The sequence below is a fragment of the Paramacrobiotus metropolitanus genome, unplaced genomic scaffold (genome assembly GCF_019649055.1).
Source record: "Paramacrobiotus metropolitanus isolate TYO unplaced genomic scaffold, Prichtersi_v1.0 Parri_scaffold0000005, whole genome shotgun sequence".
NCBI lineage: Eukaryota > Metazoa > Tardigrada > Eutardigrada > Parachela > Macrobiotidae > Paramacrobiotus > Paramacrobiotus metropolitanus.
This window is the reverse complement of record NW_026570225.1, coordinates 2,493,656-2,514,258: the sequence shown is the minus strand read 5'-3', so window position 1 is coordinate 2,514,258 and position 20,603 is coordinate 2,493,656. Positions and strand designations below refer to the sequence as shown.

The 20,603-nt window shown below is 43.0% G+C and overlaps 2 long non-coding RNA genes across 2 annotated transcripts in view; one reads left to right on the top strand and one right to left on the bottom strand.

Moving 5' to 3' along the window:
• Positions 1 to 11,043, bottom strand: part of LOC129581306 (uncharacterized) — a 19,294-nt gene extending 8,251 nt beyond the window's left edge. Inside the window, exon 1 of the long non-coding RNA XR_008689484.1 lies at positions 10,536 to 11,043. This is a non-coding gene — a long non-coding RNA (uncharacterized LOC129581306). The remainder of the gene's footprint in view (positions 1 to 10,535) is intronic.
• Positions 243 to 20,603, top strand: LOC129581305 (uncharacterized). Its single transcript, XR_008689483.1, has 8 exons — positions 243 to 448; positions 975 to 1,215; positions 2,886 to 3,009; positions 5,740 to 6,240; positions 18,837 to 19,156; positions 19,258 to 19,378; positions 19,916 to 20,000; positions 20,064 to 20,603. It is a non-coding gene; the product is annotated as an uncharacterized LOC129581305 (long non-coding RNA).

The following is a 20,603-nucleotide window of genomic DNA, read 5'->3' as shown; positions in this document are numbered from 1 at the left end:
TCCACCGTTCCCCTGTACTGCTGCCGTCACCCCCCTGGAGTATGACGTTACGGCAGTACATACAGTTAAACTGGCGCGGTACGTAAGCGCCATGTTCAGCCACAACGTCCTCCAGTCGGGTGACGGCAGCAGTACAGGGGAACGGTGGAAGATGCTTTAGTTTTTCCCCCTATATAAAAACACGTTTGTCACGTAATATACACGCTTCTCACCGCACCCACTATATCGGTGAAGATTTCCAACGCCTGCTTTCCCGGATGGTTTTTGCCACTTGTCAAATTTTTCCTATTCACTTTTCATGTAGCGCAAGATAGTATCAAGTTTAGAAATTGTCACTCTATAATAAACAAAATGATCTAGTCATTCCGCTTTGTCAGGAAAATAGGAATTGTTTGTGACTTGGTGCCAAAAATCGAGTGGTAAGCAGCACACGGACCGTGAAAAAGTGGTAAGTTCTTTGAAAATAATTCCTATTTAGAAGTTCTTCAGTGTCTTTGGTGGGCAGCATTTGTCGTAAAATATGGTTTTCATGGGCGCAACGACTGCAAGGCGGGAAAATTGGTAAAGGAAAAAATCGTGGTCTTGCGAAAGAATAAAGTTTTCATAAACGGTTTATGAAAACTTTAAGTTTTCATAAACCTCTTCTCAAACCTCTTCTGATGATGATGACAAACCTCTTCTCAAAATGTTTTGCAATCACTACAGTATTAGGGATACTATTTGCAGTTGTTACTTTAAAATATCGACAAAAGCAATTCGTGATTCTCGCCGCGATTGCAGACTGGCAGTGTGTCATTTTGACGTCACTAACAGACAGGGATTTTACTGTGCGCCAACAGGAGAACTACGCATGCGCTCTGTTTCTGTTCGGGTGCTGTCATATGCGCGGTGGTGCAATACCGTGGTCATAGCACTGGCGCTTGATTTAAGAATACTGTAAACATTTTTATCACGCGTTTTTTCCTCGTTTGCAGAGGATGGTTTTCTGTGAATTTTCATGTGTCTGCCCAATTAACAAACAGCATAGTTTGCGAACGCGCGCTGTTTAAAGATTGCCGGGATAAGCACTTGTTGTTATGTGCCTACGATGACTTCCCGTCGCACCTGAGTCGCACGGCTCCCAACCGCCCCAGGGCGCCATCCCGGCGAGAATCATCAATTCCCAAAGGAAGTGAGAAAAAAACCATTACGTTAAAAAAGGATTGCAAGCTATGAGTAAGTGGCACAAGCCTTTCCATTTTTTGTTTATTCTTTTGCTCAAGGAAACTTTTAATTTATTTCGCTGAATAGTATGCATGATCTCCTATCCAAAAAAACTATTTCACTTGTGTGTTACTTCAAATGGTCGGGAGGCAAAATAGGGAAACTTACTAAGTCCTTTGACAGACCTGTGCAGTTATGGAAAACTGACCCAGAGTTAGAGTTAGGAGTTATAGGGAGCGTGCGAGTTACGCTACGAGTTACGCTATTAATGCAAGTAAACCGAGTTTCGAGTTATTCAGCGAGTTACGCTACCATAGACAATACATACAATTTTTGAGCGAGTTACGCTAGAGTTAAGTTTTCGGGGAGGCGAGTTACGCTTCAGAGTTACGTTATAACTCGATAACTCGAAAATAACTCGCGTTACGTTAAATAGTTAAAAATAACTGCACAGGTCTGGACTCCTTTGTGTAATTAGAACAGCTAGAGGCCCTAGACTAAAACAAAATCCACCTGAAGCACCCGCCGGCCGCATATGGTGCTACGGTAGTTAGATGATTCCAAATTTCTAATATCAGTTAGTTTCATTAAGTAATTAAAAACTGCTCGCAGGTACCGGGTGGCCGAACAAAATGGCCCTCTCCGCTTTTGGTTTGTCCCTCGCAAACTACTTCGCGTACTGTAAACTGCTTTGGTTTATTCGATAGACAATTTTATAATCTACAAGACCCAATAAAACGTTTTTCGAAAAATCGAGAGTTCCTCGTTAACAATGGCGCGAAGCGAAAAGTGTCGAAATTTTTAATGTCCCAGCTCGCAAAGTTGGAAACTTCGTCTCACTTTGTTTTCGTGCGTAATATTTTAATTTTTTTAAACTGTTTTATCTAGAGAAGGACTTCCTTTTTCGATATGGAAAAAATTGTTGGCATGGTGTTTGCGCTGGAGAAGCTATGCGCTGAACAAACGTTTTGACTTTTTTAAAAAATCACAAGTTTTTCACTTTGTTATTTTGAGTATTTTGATTACAATTTTTTTGTTCATGCCAGGGTGCAGCAACAACCCCCATTTCAACTGGCATTTGTAGGTGGATGGTTGCCCTTTCAAACACGCGTTTGAACCAGGACTGCTTTCGAAGCGATGGTTTAATAATGTTTTCAAAAAACTTGTTACCCCGTTTCATGAGAATCAAATGTGAGGAGTATCAAATCTTTTCGCCCCCTGGCCAGACAGGGTCACTAGAATGTCGGTGCTTTTTTACAGTGAAAAAACGAGAAACAATCCCCTCTTTCCGAAACAGTAACCTGATAAACACTAACATACTTATTTGAATAACTATAATTTTAATTTTAAAATAGGAAAATTGGAAGTTCTTTTTCCAGGACATCATCCATCTCTACCCATTTTTTAAAAACAATTCATAAAAAAGCGAAATCTTCTTACACCAATGGCTTGACATAACTTTTATGTACTATTTGTATTGCTCTTTTGAATAAAACTAATTTCATCTCAATCAAGCACTGGAGAGACACAGCACACTTAATAAACCAGAGGGCCAAAGCATCTGTAGAATTACGTATTTTTCGGAGAAAATTACTCTAGTGTTTCCGCTCCTGACAATCGCCACCGACGATCCTTGCTGTGTGAGAGCACTCTTGTTTTTTATAACCTTTTCTCATTTGCAGGCTGCATTATCGATGGGATTTGGATGAAAGGCGTCATTTGTATCACGGAGTCATTATTTTGGACACGTCTTCCAGACAAATGGCGTCTTTGATAACACAATCGGGAGAGACATTCAGTGCACCGGTAAGTCGTGTAATTTAAGGTATACTTCTATTCATACTTCGTTTATTTGGAGAAATGCACGCGAAATACAAAACTTTGTCTTTGGAGTATGAATTCATCCGAAATATATATCTGACATACATGTTTCTTCTAAGTACTAAGTATGAATGCTCAGAAATTTTGAAGAAACGTTTAGTTTCTGGAAACATTTCAGATGTACTGTATTTGGATGTATTTGCAATGTATGCTCTGGACATTATTTGAACAGAGCTCTGTACGTGGCAAACCGAATATCGTACAAAGTACACAACGGACTTGTACGATACGTTGTAATAAAAAGCCCAACCTCGGCCTCCGGCCTCGGTCGGGAAAATGTAGGACTGAATTTTGATTGTTTTATTCTATAATTGTTAATATGTAATGATTATGGAATTATTGATTAGCAAACTTTACTGTAAAGTCTGTCATATGACGAACTACTACTCTTCTGTATATCCGGCGAAAATCCTTACCTTGTGTCTGACCGGCGAAAATCCTACCCTCAGTCTAACCGGAGGAAATTCCTACCCTGTGTCTAACCGGCGAAATACCCTTCCCTTTTGTCTGACCGGCGGTATTTCATACTCCTTTTGTCTATCCGGCGAAAATCCTACCCTTTGGTCTGACCGGCGAAAAACCCTGCCCTTTTGTCTGACCGGCAAAATCCAACCCTCTGTCTCACCGGGGAACCACTTACCCCTGTCTGACCGGCGAAAATCCCTAACTCCGTGTTTAACCGGCCTCAATTCTGTGCTCTTAAAACTGTCCGCATTGCTATAAATTCTGTCAGTATTGCGTCCGAATTTGACTATTATTTTTACGGAACCATCCGAAATGCCGAAATTTCCATACCTGAAAACAATTTAGTAAATCGTCCGTATTGCTAAAATTTATTTAATTAAGGCGATGGACCAGTTTGTAAAATACCAATTTTATAGCTACTTCGAAAATTGTTTGTGCACCTTGGTTTGAGCTGTTTTCGGAGTGTATGGGTTCATTAGAAAGCTCATAAATCGCGCTTTTAATAGACATAGTTTCAAAATCAACACTAATAGCATAAACGATAAATTTTTCTGTTGTGTGAGCATTAAAAAATCTAAGCCAAGCACCAGATGGAACATCTTCAGGTCTGATGTTTTCAAATGGAACTTAAAATTATTTCACACACTGGGTTTATTCAGAAAAATCTTGAATAAAAAGCTAGGAAGATACAAGTTTTGAACATGGAACTAATTCTTCTTACGGAGAAAATCACTGAGCGTTGGAGTTCGAATGACTATATCGCAAACCAAGAAAACCCAGTGTGTAGAATAATTTTTTCTTTCCAATGGTACCAAGGACGACCAATTCCATTGCGGCAGTGGAATGCAATACGCGTAAAACTCTCCGAACTTTACTTCCAGTAAATCAAGGTTTTCAGGTTTTGCAAATGGTCCCTGCATCGGTGGACCAGTTTGAGCAGACAACCACGCTACCTGCAGGCTGCGCATGGCGTTCATGAAATCGTCGCCTGCGCACGGCTGCAGCGGTACCTAATACGCAGCCCGCGTGCGGTTGGGTATGCTTCGATTGAAACTGTGATGGCAGCTACGTGAATCGAACCGTGCTGCTGCACCCTCCGTCGTTTTGGACCCGCGGTACCTTTTGGTTTAGACGGATTTGGGTTTCTGTTCTGTTCTTTGCTTCTCAAAAGACTTCTCATTTTAAAAGCATTTTTTCTGTTCTAGAAAATGTAGTTACAACTTCTCTGGGATGAAGCAAAACCAGTCTATCCTTAATAATCCATAATAATAGTAATTCACTCAAAATAATTCTTCCTCCACTAATAATCACTAGCATACCGCGAATTGTTAAAATAAAAAATGTCACGTGCGAAAACCGAAGTCACTGTGCATATAAGCAGAAAAATACGCAATTAATTTCATGAAATTTGGTGTCTGGAACTTCAAGTAACTTTCTACCAAAATCTAAGACGCAGCAATGATGTTTCCATTATATGTAAGTTACCCGTTGGCTTACAGTTAATCGCGTTATACTGTTGCCCTTTCCTCTTTCCGCCAAAGAAATGATAATGTACGAGTACTATCGCTCTGCCAGTTACAAAATTTCGACAAACAGGCGTATTAAGTTTTACTGATTACTGATGTACCGTAGTTTTTATGTCTCAGTTTGCCACGCTGTGTCAGCAGTTTCCGCTCGAAATATGCGCATTTCCGCCAATCCACTAATAATTACTTTATGATAAGCCAATCAGCAAAATTCGTTTTGGTCGTGTTTCGTAATTCGAAGGAAAAGAAGGTCGAAAAACTAAAGTTATAGGGACAAACTACAGGATTTTAGCCGTTTTTTAAGCTATCGAACGAAATTCTGCGCCGGACAGTGTTGGAGGAAAAGGGAGAAAAAAAACGGCGGAGTTAGGATTGTATATATAATAATAACTCGAACGCTGATTATTATTTTATTCGCATAATATTGAATTCTGAACAATACTTAAGTTAACCGACAGGAAGCCAATATTATGCGAACAAAATAATAATCAGCTTTCGAATGATTATTATCGTACAAAGTAGGAAAATTTACATAGTTACGATGCAGGCATCAATTACTCAGTTTTGATTACTGTAATCTTGTGTTATTATTATTCTCCAGTTAATAAATGCATTATTTGTACTGTAGTAGTCCAAAAATTATTGCTGAAAAATTTGTTCATAGTGTCCTCTTCCGAATTATCAAAAAAACCAACATTCCACAATTTGTAACATCTGGAGTGCGGGATGGATATCGATCGTACTTCAATAGTGACGCCGGCAAGATAAAATGGCTCTTGGTTTTAAGCGCGTTAATTAACGTTGGCCCTGGAAGGAAATGCTAACAATTTTTGTTGCAAATATTATAATCTCGATTTTGCGAGCTGGCTGACCGATTCTACGTCATCGCGGCACCGCCGCTAGTATCTTGATATGTGTGAAAGCATGAATGATTACGACAGACTTCGCGAAGTATGCGCAGACATTCAACAGAGCAGACTTTCGACATGTATCCCGCATACACGTTTGTAAATATATATTTGGAAGTTTTTGTCTGTCGCAAGTTTCTGTTTTTTGTATGCGCATACGCGAAGTATGAATATACCTTAGCAAAGAAAAAATAGCACCGGAAATCTGGCAGTGACCGTGATTTTCTTCGATTGACCTTATGGCCACCTTGTCATAGGTAAGTCATTGACTGCTCAAGTGGTCGTTCACGTTTGTCCATAATTATCTGCACAGAAAACTGAAGAATGTTTTCTTAATAATTAAATCAGGTGTTGGCGTTCTTGCTGTTTGATTGTAGTGGAGATGTTTAGTTTATGACAAGCGCTAAATTTACTTACCTTTGAAATATGACGGTAAATATGCACCGTTTGGATAACATTAATTATTAGCGTTGTAAATAGTTTATTATGGTACGAGATTGATTTGTGAATTTTTGAAAACGCTTCAAGTTCAAGTTTAAAATCAAGTTCAAGTCATCAAAGTAGCGGAGGGTATGCCTCGAGCCTTCGAAACATGAATTTGAACTTGCAAAAATGAACTTTTCCAAGCTTCAGTTCAAGTTGGAAGGCCCTCCAACTTGAGCTACTTTCAGATTGTTGCCGTTTGTGAACGGCCGAATTATAAACTTGAACTATAGCAAATGTTTAGAAGAAAAAACATTTTTCTGCAACTTCTTTGCCTATCCGCAAGTTTAGTTTGTAATGGTTTAGACACTAACGGTGATCAACGGAGAGGACCGATTTCTTGATTTCTGTCGTGGAACTGACACCAATTAACCGCTGGGTGCGGCAGTTACCCACTTGGCTGTAGACAGACGCTGCAAAGCTTTGTGCTGTCATAATTACTTCACCTCTTTGCGAACACTAGGCAATTGTAAGGTAAAAGATAGAGAAAAATCTAGCAATTTTTTTGAATGCACGGAAGGCCGTTTCTGTTCACAATGAATCCCTGAAGGTTTAGTTGAAATTAGCATGGTACCCTATGGACGGCGGAGTACTCGCACACCACCACTTGTAGCTCTAGCTCGTAGGTCCCTATGGTAATTTTAAGAACGGATAAAAACCTTTGTTCTCCATCAAATCTTCCTCCCGTGGTATCAAAAAACACTTCAGAATTTTCTCATGGGTGTAGTCTAAACTTTCATGAGATGTGAAAAGCTAAAGTGATGCCTAAGGATCCTGAAACCAGTCATCAAATTTTCGTAAGGCAGCACCGCTACCGCGTGCAGGCGACGGTTAGGAAAATTCATGAACTTCAGTTTGGTTTGCTGCGTTTCGAAAAGTCATAAGTGCTCAAGTTAAACTTAAAACACATGGTTGACTTCAAGTTGCTAACTTGTATTAGAACTTGTGTCTGAATTTGAAGTGGTTTCGAAAAGTCCCAATTGATTTATATCTGCAACTTAATCTCGTAAAGGCACGGGATTTTTTCGATCGATTTGCACTGGAAAATGAGAGAATTAAATGCAGATTTGAGGAGATGGTCTGTGGTTTCGACCTATTGATGTCTAATGAAGCTGTTAGTCGATTGAGCGCCAAAGTTGCTTTCAAGGGAGTGCACACGAACGTAGGGCTTTTAATTTGTTATCGATTTGTTAATAATTATCGTTCTTAACTCTGAGACACCAGACGTGTCTGAAAAAGGCCTGGGTGAAAAATTGGTTATTGATTAATCCTGATAAAATCAGCTGATGAGTGCCAAGGTTTCAGATTTTGCCAATTAACCCACCAACGCCGGGTACCAGAAGGAGTGGGAATATTGATTCGAAAATTGGTATTCCTCGATCAAATAATTCAATTAAGAAAAATAATTTTTTGTGGAATTTTTGTGACCATAGGTCAAGCAGAGAACCACGATGCCAAAATGGCACGCATGGGAACTGAGCCAAAAGGCACAGTACAGTTTAATGTAAATAGCAATTAACAGAAAAATCGCATCGAAACTTGGTGTAACTTAAATAAAAGACCTCAAAAAGCGTTATGCAACTGAATGAGACGAATGGTCAGCAAGATGACCAGTGGTCAGCACAAATAAAAAATGACCTAAACCACCTATCTGAGCTGGCATACCGTGAACACGACATAAAATGCTGCGCATACTGCCAAAAACCAATTTGACACCCAGGGATCTAGGAAAACAGCATCAGGCACAGTATGCGATCGGTAGAACAAGTTAAGTCGAAGGGAGCACGTACTACAACAAACTTTGTGGTGCTTCAGCCGGTCTGAATGTTGCAGAAATGCTTGCAGTACAATGACCCTGTAGTCATGGGCTACACTCGCTGCAAACACACGCTTAAGCCATTTAAGGGCCTCCAGGTTTTTAGTCGTTCCTCTGTTGAGGAACGAAACAGTTTGCGTGTTGTCGGACAGCACCAACACTTTCGCCCCTTGTAAATACGGGGCGCAAATTATTAGGCGAATGCAAGCAGCGATTAACTCCAAAAAATTAATGTTTTGTTGGATCGAATTATGCACGTCCGGCGGCGGTAACCAGTTCTGTTCAAACCCCGAGGGGGGATATTTGAACATGCGGTGCCCCAAGTTCCGGCGAGCCAGATGCCATTAACCACCGCACCAAAGCCGGTAAAGGACGCATCCGTGCAAACCGTAACCAGTGTTCGAGGAATGGGCACGGACAAAGGCCGTTAAAATCGGAAGCGAGCTGCTCCCACCAAAGCAGCTCGTGGCGTAAAAGCCGGTTGACCTTTACCTTATGCCAAGGCTTCTTCAGCAGAGAAAGTTCATCAATAAAAATTCTTGAGAAAGTACGGGCACCGTAAATCGCTTTGGATGCAAACGACATGTGCCCGACTAACACCAGCAGTTCTTTTTTTTGAAATGAACTTTGCCTCTTGATGAACTTTAACCAAACACAACAGTTTCTCAAGCTTGTCAACTGGTACCTCCAGCCGCTGAAAAACGGAGTCAATAATTAGCCCCAGAAAGGTTATGCGTTGGCTTGGTCCAACTACTTTCTCCCATTTGGCAGAAAAACCAAGCCTCGTCAACAAATTTAAAAAGAACAGTAATGCCGCGTTACAACTTTCGTAATCTTTGCCAATTAATAGAAAGTCGTCCAAGTAACAAACCACTAAAAACCCACGCTTGCGCATTATTGTTGCTAGCGCACGCGATATTTTTTGAAATATTGCCGGTGCATTCGCAACCCGAAACACAAACATCGGTCGACGTAATATTTTTCAGGTTCTCCTTTGAACGCCCAGCGAAAACCTTGCAGCTGCCACTGTGTCGGGTGAACCGGCACCGAGCGGTAAGCTGCTTTAATATCTACTACTGCGAAATAGCAATTAGGTGTTCCTAATCGCAATGCATCGTCAATAGATTCAAAACAAAATGGCTCAGCCTCAATAAAAGAATTCAAAGAATTATTAATAGGACGACTGCAATCAGTAATAGCCTACTAATAGGCCTAACAGAGCCAGTCTCCTTTTTAGGGACAGCTCCTATGGCTTGTATACGCAGAGGCTTCTCTTTCTGCTCCTTAATGCGACCTACTTGCAGCTCTTCGCGAAAAAGCCTATCCAAGACAGGCTTCGTCTCGTCACTAAGAGCGCTGGGTAATTCTTGCAATCGGCTGGCCCGATTGCATTCCAGTCATTAACAATACGAAATCCTTCACGATACCGTTTAGAATAAAATCAGCGTCATCGACGCCAAAGAGCTCGGTGACCCAGTTGGCATAATTCCGGGTCAAACAACAAAATTCCATTAATTCTTCAGACGGCAGACCGGCTGACTCTGAGTTGCCAGAGTTGCACGGTGCCAAACAGTTAAACTGCGTTTCGGTTAGAAGCACCGGCACCGGTGTGTCCGGTGTCGCGATGTTCACGGAAATTGTGCCCTCGCTTACCACACTCTCCACAGACGTGGTTGAAAGAGCAGGAAGCTGCAGAACGGGGGCAGTTACCTTCTTGGAAGGCAAAACAACAGGCAAATCTGTAGCGGCTCGTAATCGAGCCACCGCGCCCGCGAAAAAGCTGCTGATTACCGCGTCACGGCGGTTGCCGGCATGAAAGTGCTTAGCGCCGATACTGTTACGCTGTTGGAAATCGTTAAGCGAAAACTGTTCTTCCTTAGCGGAATGTCGAAAATCGTGGTCAAACGCCATTACTGTTTTGTCATCAAAGTTACACCGCATTGGATAAAAATTCATTATACTCGAGATGTTCAAGCAGAGTGTGGGCGTACTCTCCTGACAAGGTCTTACACAATTTAACTGCAGTTCGCCAGCTGTGAACAGCGAATTCATCAAGCGATAAATCGGATGGCGACACCGTACTACTCTTGGCACCCGGCTTGGGGCAAGCCAGTTCATGCGGACGTTTCAGGTTGCGCGCTTCCGTTGGGAAGTGGCCACCACCGCACTCGGATGACTGTTGTTTGGCGCTCTCACCAGAACTAACAGAAATCACACTCAAAGAGCGTGCAAGCTTTTTATCGCACAACTCACCTCCAGGCGTTGGAGTGCGGAAGGGGCGCTCTGGCACAGGAACGGGGCCCGGCTGCCGGTGACCTTTCGCGCTTTGCCCTCTGCCCGTGCCACGCTGTCGGCTGCTACTGCGGGATGATGACCCGGAACGACGAGACCCAAATTTTGCAAGTTACAGCAACATTGCAGTGGCAATTAAACGCGGTAGACACGTGCATACGGTAATGCTTATATATGGTCGCCTGGCTGTTGGCATGCATTCTCACATTAGTGAGTGGATCCTGATAGGTTAACAAGGCACAGAAGGGGCATGATAACAACCAGCATTCAAGACAGACATGAACACGATACACTGCACAAAAGAGACGCGTCATCACCGTACAATAATACTTAGATTACCGGCGTAATCTATCCCATTATTGTTTTGGTGAGACGCTACGATTTCACAAAGGGGGTGATTTTATAATCGCTAACCGAACAACAACACGGCAGAACAACCTCTGAACAAGGAAGGAGAAAAAAGAAAATTTTGCAAGTTACAGCAACATTGCAGTGACAATTAAACGCGGTAGACACGTGCATACGGTAATGCTTATATATGGTCGCCTGGCTGTTGGCATGCATTCTCACATTAGTGAGTGGATCCTGATAGGTTAACAAGGCACAGAAGGGGCATGATAACAACCAGCATTCAAGACAGACATGAACACGATACACTGCACAAGAGAGACGCGTCATCACCGTACAATAAGACTTACATAACCGGCGTAATCTTTCCCATTATTATTTTGGTGAGACGCTACGATTTCACAAAGGGGGTGATTTTATTATCGCTAACCGAACAACAACACGGCAGAACAACCTCCAAAAACCCCCAAGAAAAAAATCGGAAGCCAGAAAGGCAAAATGAATAGAGAAGGGCAACTGGATGGTGAATAGCAGCTCAGCGAAGGGCTTCCCGCATGGCTTGACAGAATTCCAGGCGATAGTCGACGTCCCGACGCACATACTGCTGATAGCAGTCGCTTTTCCAGTGTCCCTGGGCTTTTAGTGATGCGGTGGATATCCCCACTGATGCGGAAAATGTTGCGGCTCCACTGAGTAGTGAATGGGCGGATATGCGGGAGGCGGGAAGGCCGGCGCGGTGGGCGCACGAGGATAGAAGGTTGTTGTAAATGCTAGAACACATGGGCATTATTTTCCCATTATCAAAATAGGAAAACAGGGCGCTTTGGGGCGTGCTTGGTGTAGATTCCAGCAGCCTGCGCAATGCCGTAACAGGACAAAGCGGATTCTTCTGTCCCAGTGTATAAACCGGTATGGTGATCGTTTTCTGTTGAAAGCGATCTGTTTTCAAAACTTTAACTGACAGAAATGCGCCTTGCTGAGTAAATTCAACGTCACCGGCGAGCAGGTGACAACCCGCATTGCTTGGGAAAAGGTTGGCGCTGCGCAAAAGTGAGGAAAATTCAACCACAGTGGCGGCCCAAAAACAGCGGCGATATATTTTGTCAACAGAACTTAAATGCACATAGATTTGTAGCAAATCCGCGGGCAACAGCGGATCTCGCTTGTTTGGCAGTTCAGTGCGAATGCGCTGCAGGCCTGACAGGGCCTGCTTAATAGAGAAATGGTTTAAATCGGGTGGAATAAAATTGTTAAATGTATGAAACGAGATCAAACTGGCAACATAATTTTTAACTGTTGAAAATTCTAAAGTTTTCGACAAATGCGCAATATAGAGGGCTACAGTTTCCTCACTAGCTGGCTAGGCGCGCAGTTTATACTGCGTGCAGAAGGTCACGAAAGTCTTCCACTGCGAGGCCCGCGTTTTCGATGTGGTGATTGCCATCGATTTAATCCGGAGATCGGATAATTTACGGCGCAGTTTGGAAACTGCAACAGCCACAAAAAGGCAATTTAGGGCCAGGAAAACTGATTTTAAAAAATTCAAAAAAGCGAGATTTCTGCTGCAGAGCTTCTGTTAAGCGGCTGAGAGCATCCGCGACACCACATTTTTTACACCAGCCGAGTGTGTAGCCATGACCCTGTAGTCATGGGCTACACTCGCTGCAAACACACGCTTAAGCCATTTAAGGGCCTCCAGGTTTTTAGTCGTTCCTCTGTTGAGGAACGAAACAGTTTGCGTGTTGTCGGACAGCACCAACACTTTCGCCCCTTGTAAATACGGGGCGCAAATTATTAGGCGAATGCAAGCAGCGATTAACTCCAAAAAATTAATGTTTTGTTGGATCGAATTATGCACGTCCGGCGGCGGTAACCAGTTCTGTTCAAACCCCGAGGGGATATTTGAACATGCGGTGCCCCCCAAGTTCCGGCGAGCCAGATGCCATTAACCACCGCACCAAAGCCGGTAAAGGACGCATCCGTGCAAACCGTAACCAGTGTTCGAGGAACACCGAATGGGCACGGACAAAGGCCGTGCCCTTCAGCTCCTGGAGGCTCACCTGTTCACCGACAACGAGCCGATTGCCAGAGTGGTGGATTTGTTAAAGCTGGACCAGACGTGCCTGGAGGAACTGGAATCGGAGGGCGTCACAACCAGATCCATTCTGCTGACCCTGGGAGAGTCGTCTCAGTTTCCAGACAACTTGAAGTTCCTTACCCGCATCGGGGTGCGTTGCATCGTGGAAAAGTTCATTCGTGCCGGTTTATCCTCCCAGAAGCCATCGAACACTCTCTCCACTGGATACAAAGAGTCTCGTCATTCCGGGTCATCATCCCGCAGTAGCAGCCGACAGCGTGGCACGGGCAGAGGGCAAAGCGCGAAAGGTCACCGGCAGCCGGGCCCCGTTCCTGTGCCAGAGCGCCCCTTCCGCACTCCAACGCCTGGAGGTGAGTTGTGCGATAAAAAGCTTGCACGCTCTTTGAGTGCGATTTCTGTTAGTTCTGGTGAGAGCGCCAAACAACAGTCATCCGAGTGCGGTGGTGGCCACTTCCCAACGGAAGCGCGCAACCTGAAACGTCCGCATGAACTGGCTTGCCCCAAGCCGGGTGTCAAGAGTAGTACGGTGTCGCCATCCGATTTATCGCTTGATGAATTCGCTGTTCCCTTCGCTGAGCTGCTATTCACTGGCTGACGGATTAATTTAAATCCCGCCAGCCAGTTAGGTTTTTTAGGTGTAGTTCTTCTATTTTTAGCTTAATTCCACCGAAATACGATGCAGATTAACAGTTAAGTTTTTCTCAATCTGCTGATACCAACATCATCGAAAACCATCCAGTGTAAGCCATGGTATCATCAAATGATCATCTTTTGGAGTTCTGCCACTTGAACGTGCAGGGTTTTGGCTATGCTAAACTTGACCTGATTTCTCAGTATCTGTGTTCTGACGACGGCATTTCTAAATTTTTCTCCCTCACCGAAACACACCTCGGTAGTAAGGATCCGGAACAGCTGTATTTTATCCCTGGATATACTATTTTTCGAAGTGATAGGCCTTCCTTCACGGTAAATCTTCTGGCGGCGGTATTGTGAGCTATGTACCTGAGTATATCCCAGCTGACCGCATTGAATGTAAATTTCGCAGTAAAGGCTTTGAGTGTTTGTGGCTTAAACTCAAAATTTCGAAGAGAAAACTTGTCATTGTTACTGTATATCGCCAACCGGATTCTAATGCTGAAGAAATAAAGCTTTATTTGAACATATGCGGGAGGTACTCCTCAAGTACCCGGACTGCGATCATATTGTTATGGGAGACCTGAACATTGACAGCTCGTCGAAGTCCACCAGCCCGTATCTGCGTTTATTAACCGAATTTGTCGATGAATTTTCGTTTGAAAACAAGGTGGTCGGATACACTCGAGTTGATCAGCGCTTGAGAAAATCTGACAATACCCTTTTGTCGAGCACCAGTAAGATTGACTATATATGGTGCAATCCAAAAAATTCGTACCGGTCGTGTAACGCAGAAGACGTAGAATTTTCAGATCATCGGCTGTGCAAAACAGTTTCTGCATACCCATGCAAAAAACTAGAGCACAAATATGTTTTTTTTCGAGACAGGAAAAAGACGACGTTTGATAACTTTCGTACACAAGTCGCGGAATTTACCAGTCAGTATGTCAATTATGTTGATTACGATAATGTCGATGAAGAAGTTGGTCGTTTTGTTAGCGGTTTATTTGCGATAATCGATAAATGCTTTCCTATTAAATCAAAAAGAATTTCGAAAAGAGATGCTCCGTGGCTTAATGAAAAAATTTACGCTTGATAAGAGACAAAAATGCTGCTTACAAACGTAAAAAAATGTCGAAAAATACGTCGGACTTCCAAGGTAATAATCAGCATTTTAAACATCTGAAGCGCGAGTTGTATCTGTCGATCAAAAACGCCAAGCAGCGTTATTTTTCGGAAAACCGCAATAATTCCGCCCTGGTTTGGCGCGAAATCAATAAGCTGCTAAACAAAAGCAAGCCTAATAATAATGTCCCATTTGATTTGGATGAACTGAACGAAACGTTTGCTCGCATGGGTGAGCATGGCACTGAACCCACACCAACATGTGTGCCTGAGGAAAACGCCTCAGCTGTTTTTGAATTCAAAACTGTTACAGCGGAAACTGTGTCCGACATCTTCCAAAAAATTTTGTCCAAAAAACGAAGCGCCGGTCCGAATGGAATACCGCAGAATCTATTACATAAAATCTTTCCGTTATTGGTCGTTCCTATGACCAGTTTAATTAACCAGTGCTTTGTTAAGAATACGTTCCCTACTATTTTTAAAATGGCAGACGTGATAGCACTGCCAAAATTTCCCAACCCGACATCTGCAAATGAGATGAGGCCGATCTCCCTGTTATGTAATCTGTCAAAAGTATTCGAAAAAGCAGCACAAATGCAGCTGGTTAAATTCTTAAAAGAACGAAACGTGTTGTCGCCTAACCAATCTGGATTTCGCAACGGACATTCGTGCAAAACGCTGCTGCTAAAAGTAACGGAAGCATGGAAAAAGGCCGTTGATAAACGAAAAGCTGTTGCAGTTTTGTTCCTTGATTTAAAAGCTGCGTTTCCGTCAGTCTGTCACAATACGCTGCTGATAAAACTCCGAGATATCGGAGTAAAATCATCAGCGTTGTCATGGTTTCACTCCTACCTGAGCGGCCGGCTGCAGCGAGTCCGAGATGGAAAGCGTATAAATATGTCACAATGGACGGAAGTAAAAACGGGTGTTCCACAAGGATCGTTGTTTAGCCCGAACCTTTTCTCTGTTTATCTTAATGATTTTTTGAAAACTCGATTCGGTGATGTGCAACTAGAAAGCTTTGCGGACGACACCATCGGTTATGTTACTGCCGATAACAAGGCGGAAGCAGCAGTTAAGCTAGAAAGTGCACTCCCCGGAATAATAGAGTGGTTGAGCGCTAACCACCTTGTCATTAACGAGAAGAAGTCGAAGTTGATGTATGTTTTTTCTTCACGCAGTAATGAGAAGATAAAACCAGCAGTCGTGCTGAATGGTCATAAGCTCGAACCAGAAACATCCGTTAAGCACTTGGGAGTGATAATTGATCAGCACTTAAAATGGACCGAACAGTTTAATAAGGTCCAGAAAAGTGTTAGTCATGGAATTGCTCTCATAAATCGTGCGAAAGACGGTCTGTGCGATTCTCAACGCATTGGACTTTTCTACGCGTTCGTCCAGTCTCGTCTCGACTACTGTTCTACAGTGTGGAGCAGCGCGTCTGTGTCCTTGCGCGAGAAGCTTGCGGTTGCACACCGTAACGCTGTTCGAGCAATTGCAAACTACCCGAAAACGCCAGTGAATCTACTGATGAATCGTTTTGGAATTCGCCCGCTGTTCACGCGGTGGCGGCACCAGGAGGCCATCTGGCTGTACAAGATTAAACACCCGGTGCCGTTCAACGTACCAGCGTACCGTACCGATATGGTCGATCTTGGACCGAAACGGAAACCATACAGCTTGCGCAACGCCGATCAAGTGACCATCAAGACCAGAGTGGCAACGAAGTGTGGGGAGACAACGCTATCCTGGAGACTGGGAAAACTTCTGGATAAAGTTAACGATTACGGCAGTGATATTCTTGGTTTACCTACGCTTGGCTGTTTTAAGAGCGCTCTGTACGTAACTAATTTCTTTTAATTCGTTTTTGATCAATCGCTTTTTGGTGTATTGTTTTTTGTATCGTATTTTTTGTATAGTGTCTCTCTCATTGATGTCCTTTTCCCTTTCATTGATGATACTCTATTTAGCGATTCTCCAGCCAGGTTTAAAATCCCATGCTAGATGTCATCCTAGCCGGATATGGGCTACCTGCACTGACTCAAATTAGATTAAATTAAATTAAATTAAATTAAATTAAATTAAATTAAATTAAATTAAATTAAATTAAATTAAATTAAAAGCTATCGCCAACGTGCAAGAACTTATTAACGTACCCTGCGACCGGCAACCAGGCCACAAACTGGACAGCACTCAGTACTGTATAGGGACGTGTCCACTCCAAGTAGCAGTTTTGGCAGACTAGATTTACAATTAGGTTTTATTATTATTAACCCGGATCAACAATCTGCACACAATCCACTAATACTGTGACAGCAAAACCGGTTGCAGAAATTGACAATAATCGTGAACTGACCGGACGTCTTCGTATATGCGGTGTTGAACGCTTTTGAGTTTTCTGCTAGCGTTTACCTGTTTTGTACACTTCCTGTTCAAGCTCTGCAATTTTTTTTAATTATATAAGCAGGCCGGATTACAGTAAGCGGCATGCTCCTAATAAACGTTAAGAGTAACAAAACTTTTTCACAAATTCACGTAAGTTCATGAGAAGCTGAAAACACAAGCGAGTTACACAGCAACATCTACAAACACAGGCGGGCGAATAACAGAAAAGATTTCGTCTAGCTCTGCAAAGTATGCTCACTATGCAGTACAGATAAAACGCGTCATAATTCAATATCTGCGAGCAACAGACATCATATAAGCGGTTTAAAAGGCTCAAGCTGTCTGCCTACCGGTCATGCTCGCGCCATATCCGATACGACATTAGAAACCATCTAAGAAAAGTTTGATTTTATATCTTTACTGCACATTTTTGGATATCAAAGCTGAGCGCTGAAAAATCTAGGAAACAGCTTTTATAAGCAATGTTTTTGTCGAATACAGCATCATTTTCAGTACTGATATACAAATACTACTTAATAGTAAGTAATTTTTCCGATTTTTTTACCCTGGGTGACCAGTGGTCACTTCGATGACCACTAAGTCATCTTCGTTAAAACGAGCTGATTTAGTGTGGTTTTTTGATTGTTCGTGACAATCTTTACCTTACTGCAGTAATTTTATGCAGAATTTTTAAAATTTCGGCATACAATAGCATCAAACCCATGCGTGTCAAATCTGGCACAGATTTTTTTAAGGACCGTAGACGGACGGTGTCCACCCATGCATGTATGACTTGCTCATTTTTTGACGAGGTTCTACGCAAACTTGCCGTGTGTTTTTTTGCATAATTTTCTGATGCAAGAGTCTTTGGGCCGGGAGCTGAGACCTCGGCGAACCCTTTCGGCTCGGTTTTGGTGAACTTCAGGCGCCCACTGGTCTCTACCAGTACTGGATTGTTTGGTGTCTAACTTTTTAAAATGTTTCTCAACATCTCTGGTTTACAATAAAATCGTGCAGACGTCTCATATTGCATGTTCTTCGGCTACAGAAAGCGAAGCTCGCCACTGTGCCAATTGGCATGCATGGTGTCGACCGGGTTAAATCGTACGGGATAGTCAAATTGAAACTACCTAACTCAACATCAGATTCCCGCTTCATACCAGCCTGTTAGAGAAGCTTTCCTTTTGGTTAGTTATAGACACCTCGCTAGTTACGGTTTTCTGTGGGGACTGAAGAGCGGCGTTTATGTTACTTTGCATCATGATTTTACGAGTACATCGACATGCACAGGTTTTACGGGAAACCATTTTCGAAATCTTTGGAAGAGAGATCGTCGTATTTTGTATCACGCTTCCGACATGTACGTAACACTGAAATTGTCAGTTCAAGCACTGTGATAAAATTCCTGTCCCGTATAAATATCATGATGCTTCATGTTGCCTAAAGTAATTTTCGTTGGTACCGTTTTGTGAATTCTGAGTAGCAGTTGTTTGCCGCGGTGCGGTAGACCTGGATGATGATCAGAGATCGGCTTTCTCCGTCAGCTCGCCCGTTACAGAATTCAAAAATTGGCAACTATCTGCAGCAATCATACTTAGTTAATTTTTATGTCTTTATATAGTCGTACGATCGTTTTGTTGTCACTGATTTGCAAAGTTCTGGGAATTTATTAGGGCCATCGCGGCAGCAGTGGTGACCATCCATTTCGCGATATCGAGGAGAAGTACGGAATAGCGGAAAATGGCGATACCGATTTGATTCCTCGTATAGATCGCGTTATTGACTATCTGAAAAATGAACTACGGAAAGAACTGAAGCTTAAGGAAGGCGCGGAGATCCGCAGAGTGACCACTGGCACTGACCGCAGCAGCTCCACACAAGCTCGCAGCACGGTCAAGAAAGTCCACATCATTCTGTGTTGCTGGAATTACAAAAAGACCTGAATGATCTTAATAACTTTCGGTTGTTTGTGGTCGGTGGGATTCAAAGCTTGGTATGTTTTTGAATGTTCTGCATTTTTGTTTTACTGCTGGGAGAGTGGATATTTTGCTGTATTATGGTTTCGTAACTTGAAGATATTTATGTTGTGGGCAGATGCGTCACCCCGTGTTATGCCTCGACGAGAACAAACGCTGTCTCAGGGAGATTCACTCGACAATCAGCACGAGTCCGATACCCACTTGGAGCATATTGCAGTTAGCGACAGCATGCGATGGTAAGGTGATGCAAGTTTGTAACTTGAGAAAGATTCGTCCAGCTGTTCGTACGTCAACGGCTGTTGATTTTTTCGGTTGTAACTTCGGCGACAATAATTACGGAAATTAACGGACGCCGATTCAGGTGAGAATAGAGGATTTATGTCATCGTTAACACGTGGAGGCGGCCGTTTGAGATGGTGCGCGGCCATCGCACCGCACCGCACCGCCGCCATCGCACTCGTCAGGTGCCAGCGAACACGAGCTTAGAGGCCGGCATTTTCCAACTCCATAACTTAATCGCGATGACAGACCCGAATGACGACTTAAACCGCCGTCACCTTCGCGGTTTGCGCTAACTGATTTATTTGATCCTTGAGTGCGTCCGTTCGTTCGTTACTGCGCTTACCGAATAGTAACCTGAAAAATATAAAGAGCTCGTCAAACGCAAATTTTATTTCAGTCGTATCAAACTGCACAGCCCAGACAGGATTTAACAGCCCACCTTATTTCTTACTGGAATGGCTTTAAAAGGATTCCATTTGTTTTCTTTTCAGATTGCTGAGCTTTTTCACAAGATGGCAATCGTTTTTCCGTTGTACAACGAAGAAGTTGCCACTGGACCAGACCAAAACAGTCGTTGTAAGTCAATCAACAACGCATGTTTTCGTTTGCCCCTGTGGCAATGGTTTTTTATTTTCTTAGGTCGCGGCAGCTTCCGGCCATCCAATCGAATCCCTACCACAAGGGACTAGCCCTGTAGTTAGGATGGCGCCTCCTGGAACACAGGTGTTGTTATTCCAGTGTGGGATCAATGTCCGCAATGAATTCGGCTAGGACAATGAATGGATTGGGTGTTCAGTTTAACTTCAGGCGGTAAATTTGCTACCGACTCAACACTAGTACTAGTACCGTCCCGTGAGAAAAATCAGCTTTATTTGTTTATATTTTTTTAACTGGATTTGAAGTTATTCAACGGCTCATTTGTATTTAAAATTTGCTTTTCTGGTTCTCATAGTTTATATGCAATCCTGCCATTCTGGCATCCTTGTCAGCAGTTTGCATCGTAACTTTTTTTCTTGCTCATAAAATAATTCACATGATCGTACAGCAATCATATCTGTACTTGTATAGGCATAATAACTGTACTGTACAGAGTAGTGCTATTGATTTTGGCAGTTAAGATAAAGCCGCTCTCTACGCATGCAGAGTAATTATGCCCAACAGCTATTGCAAACGTTTTGA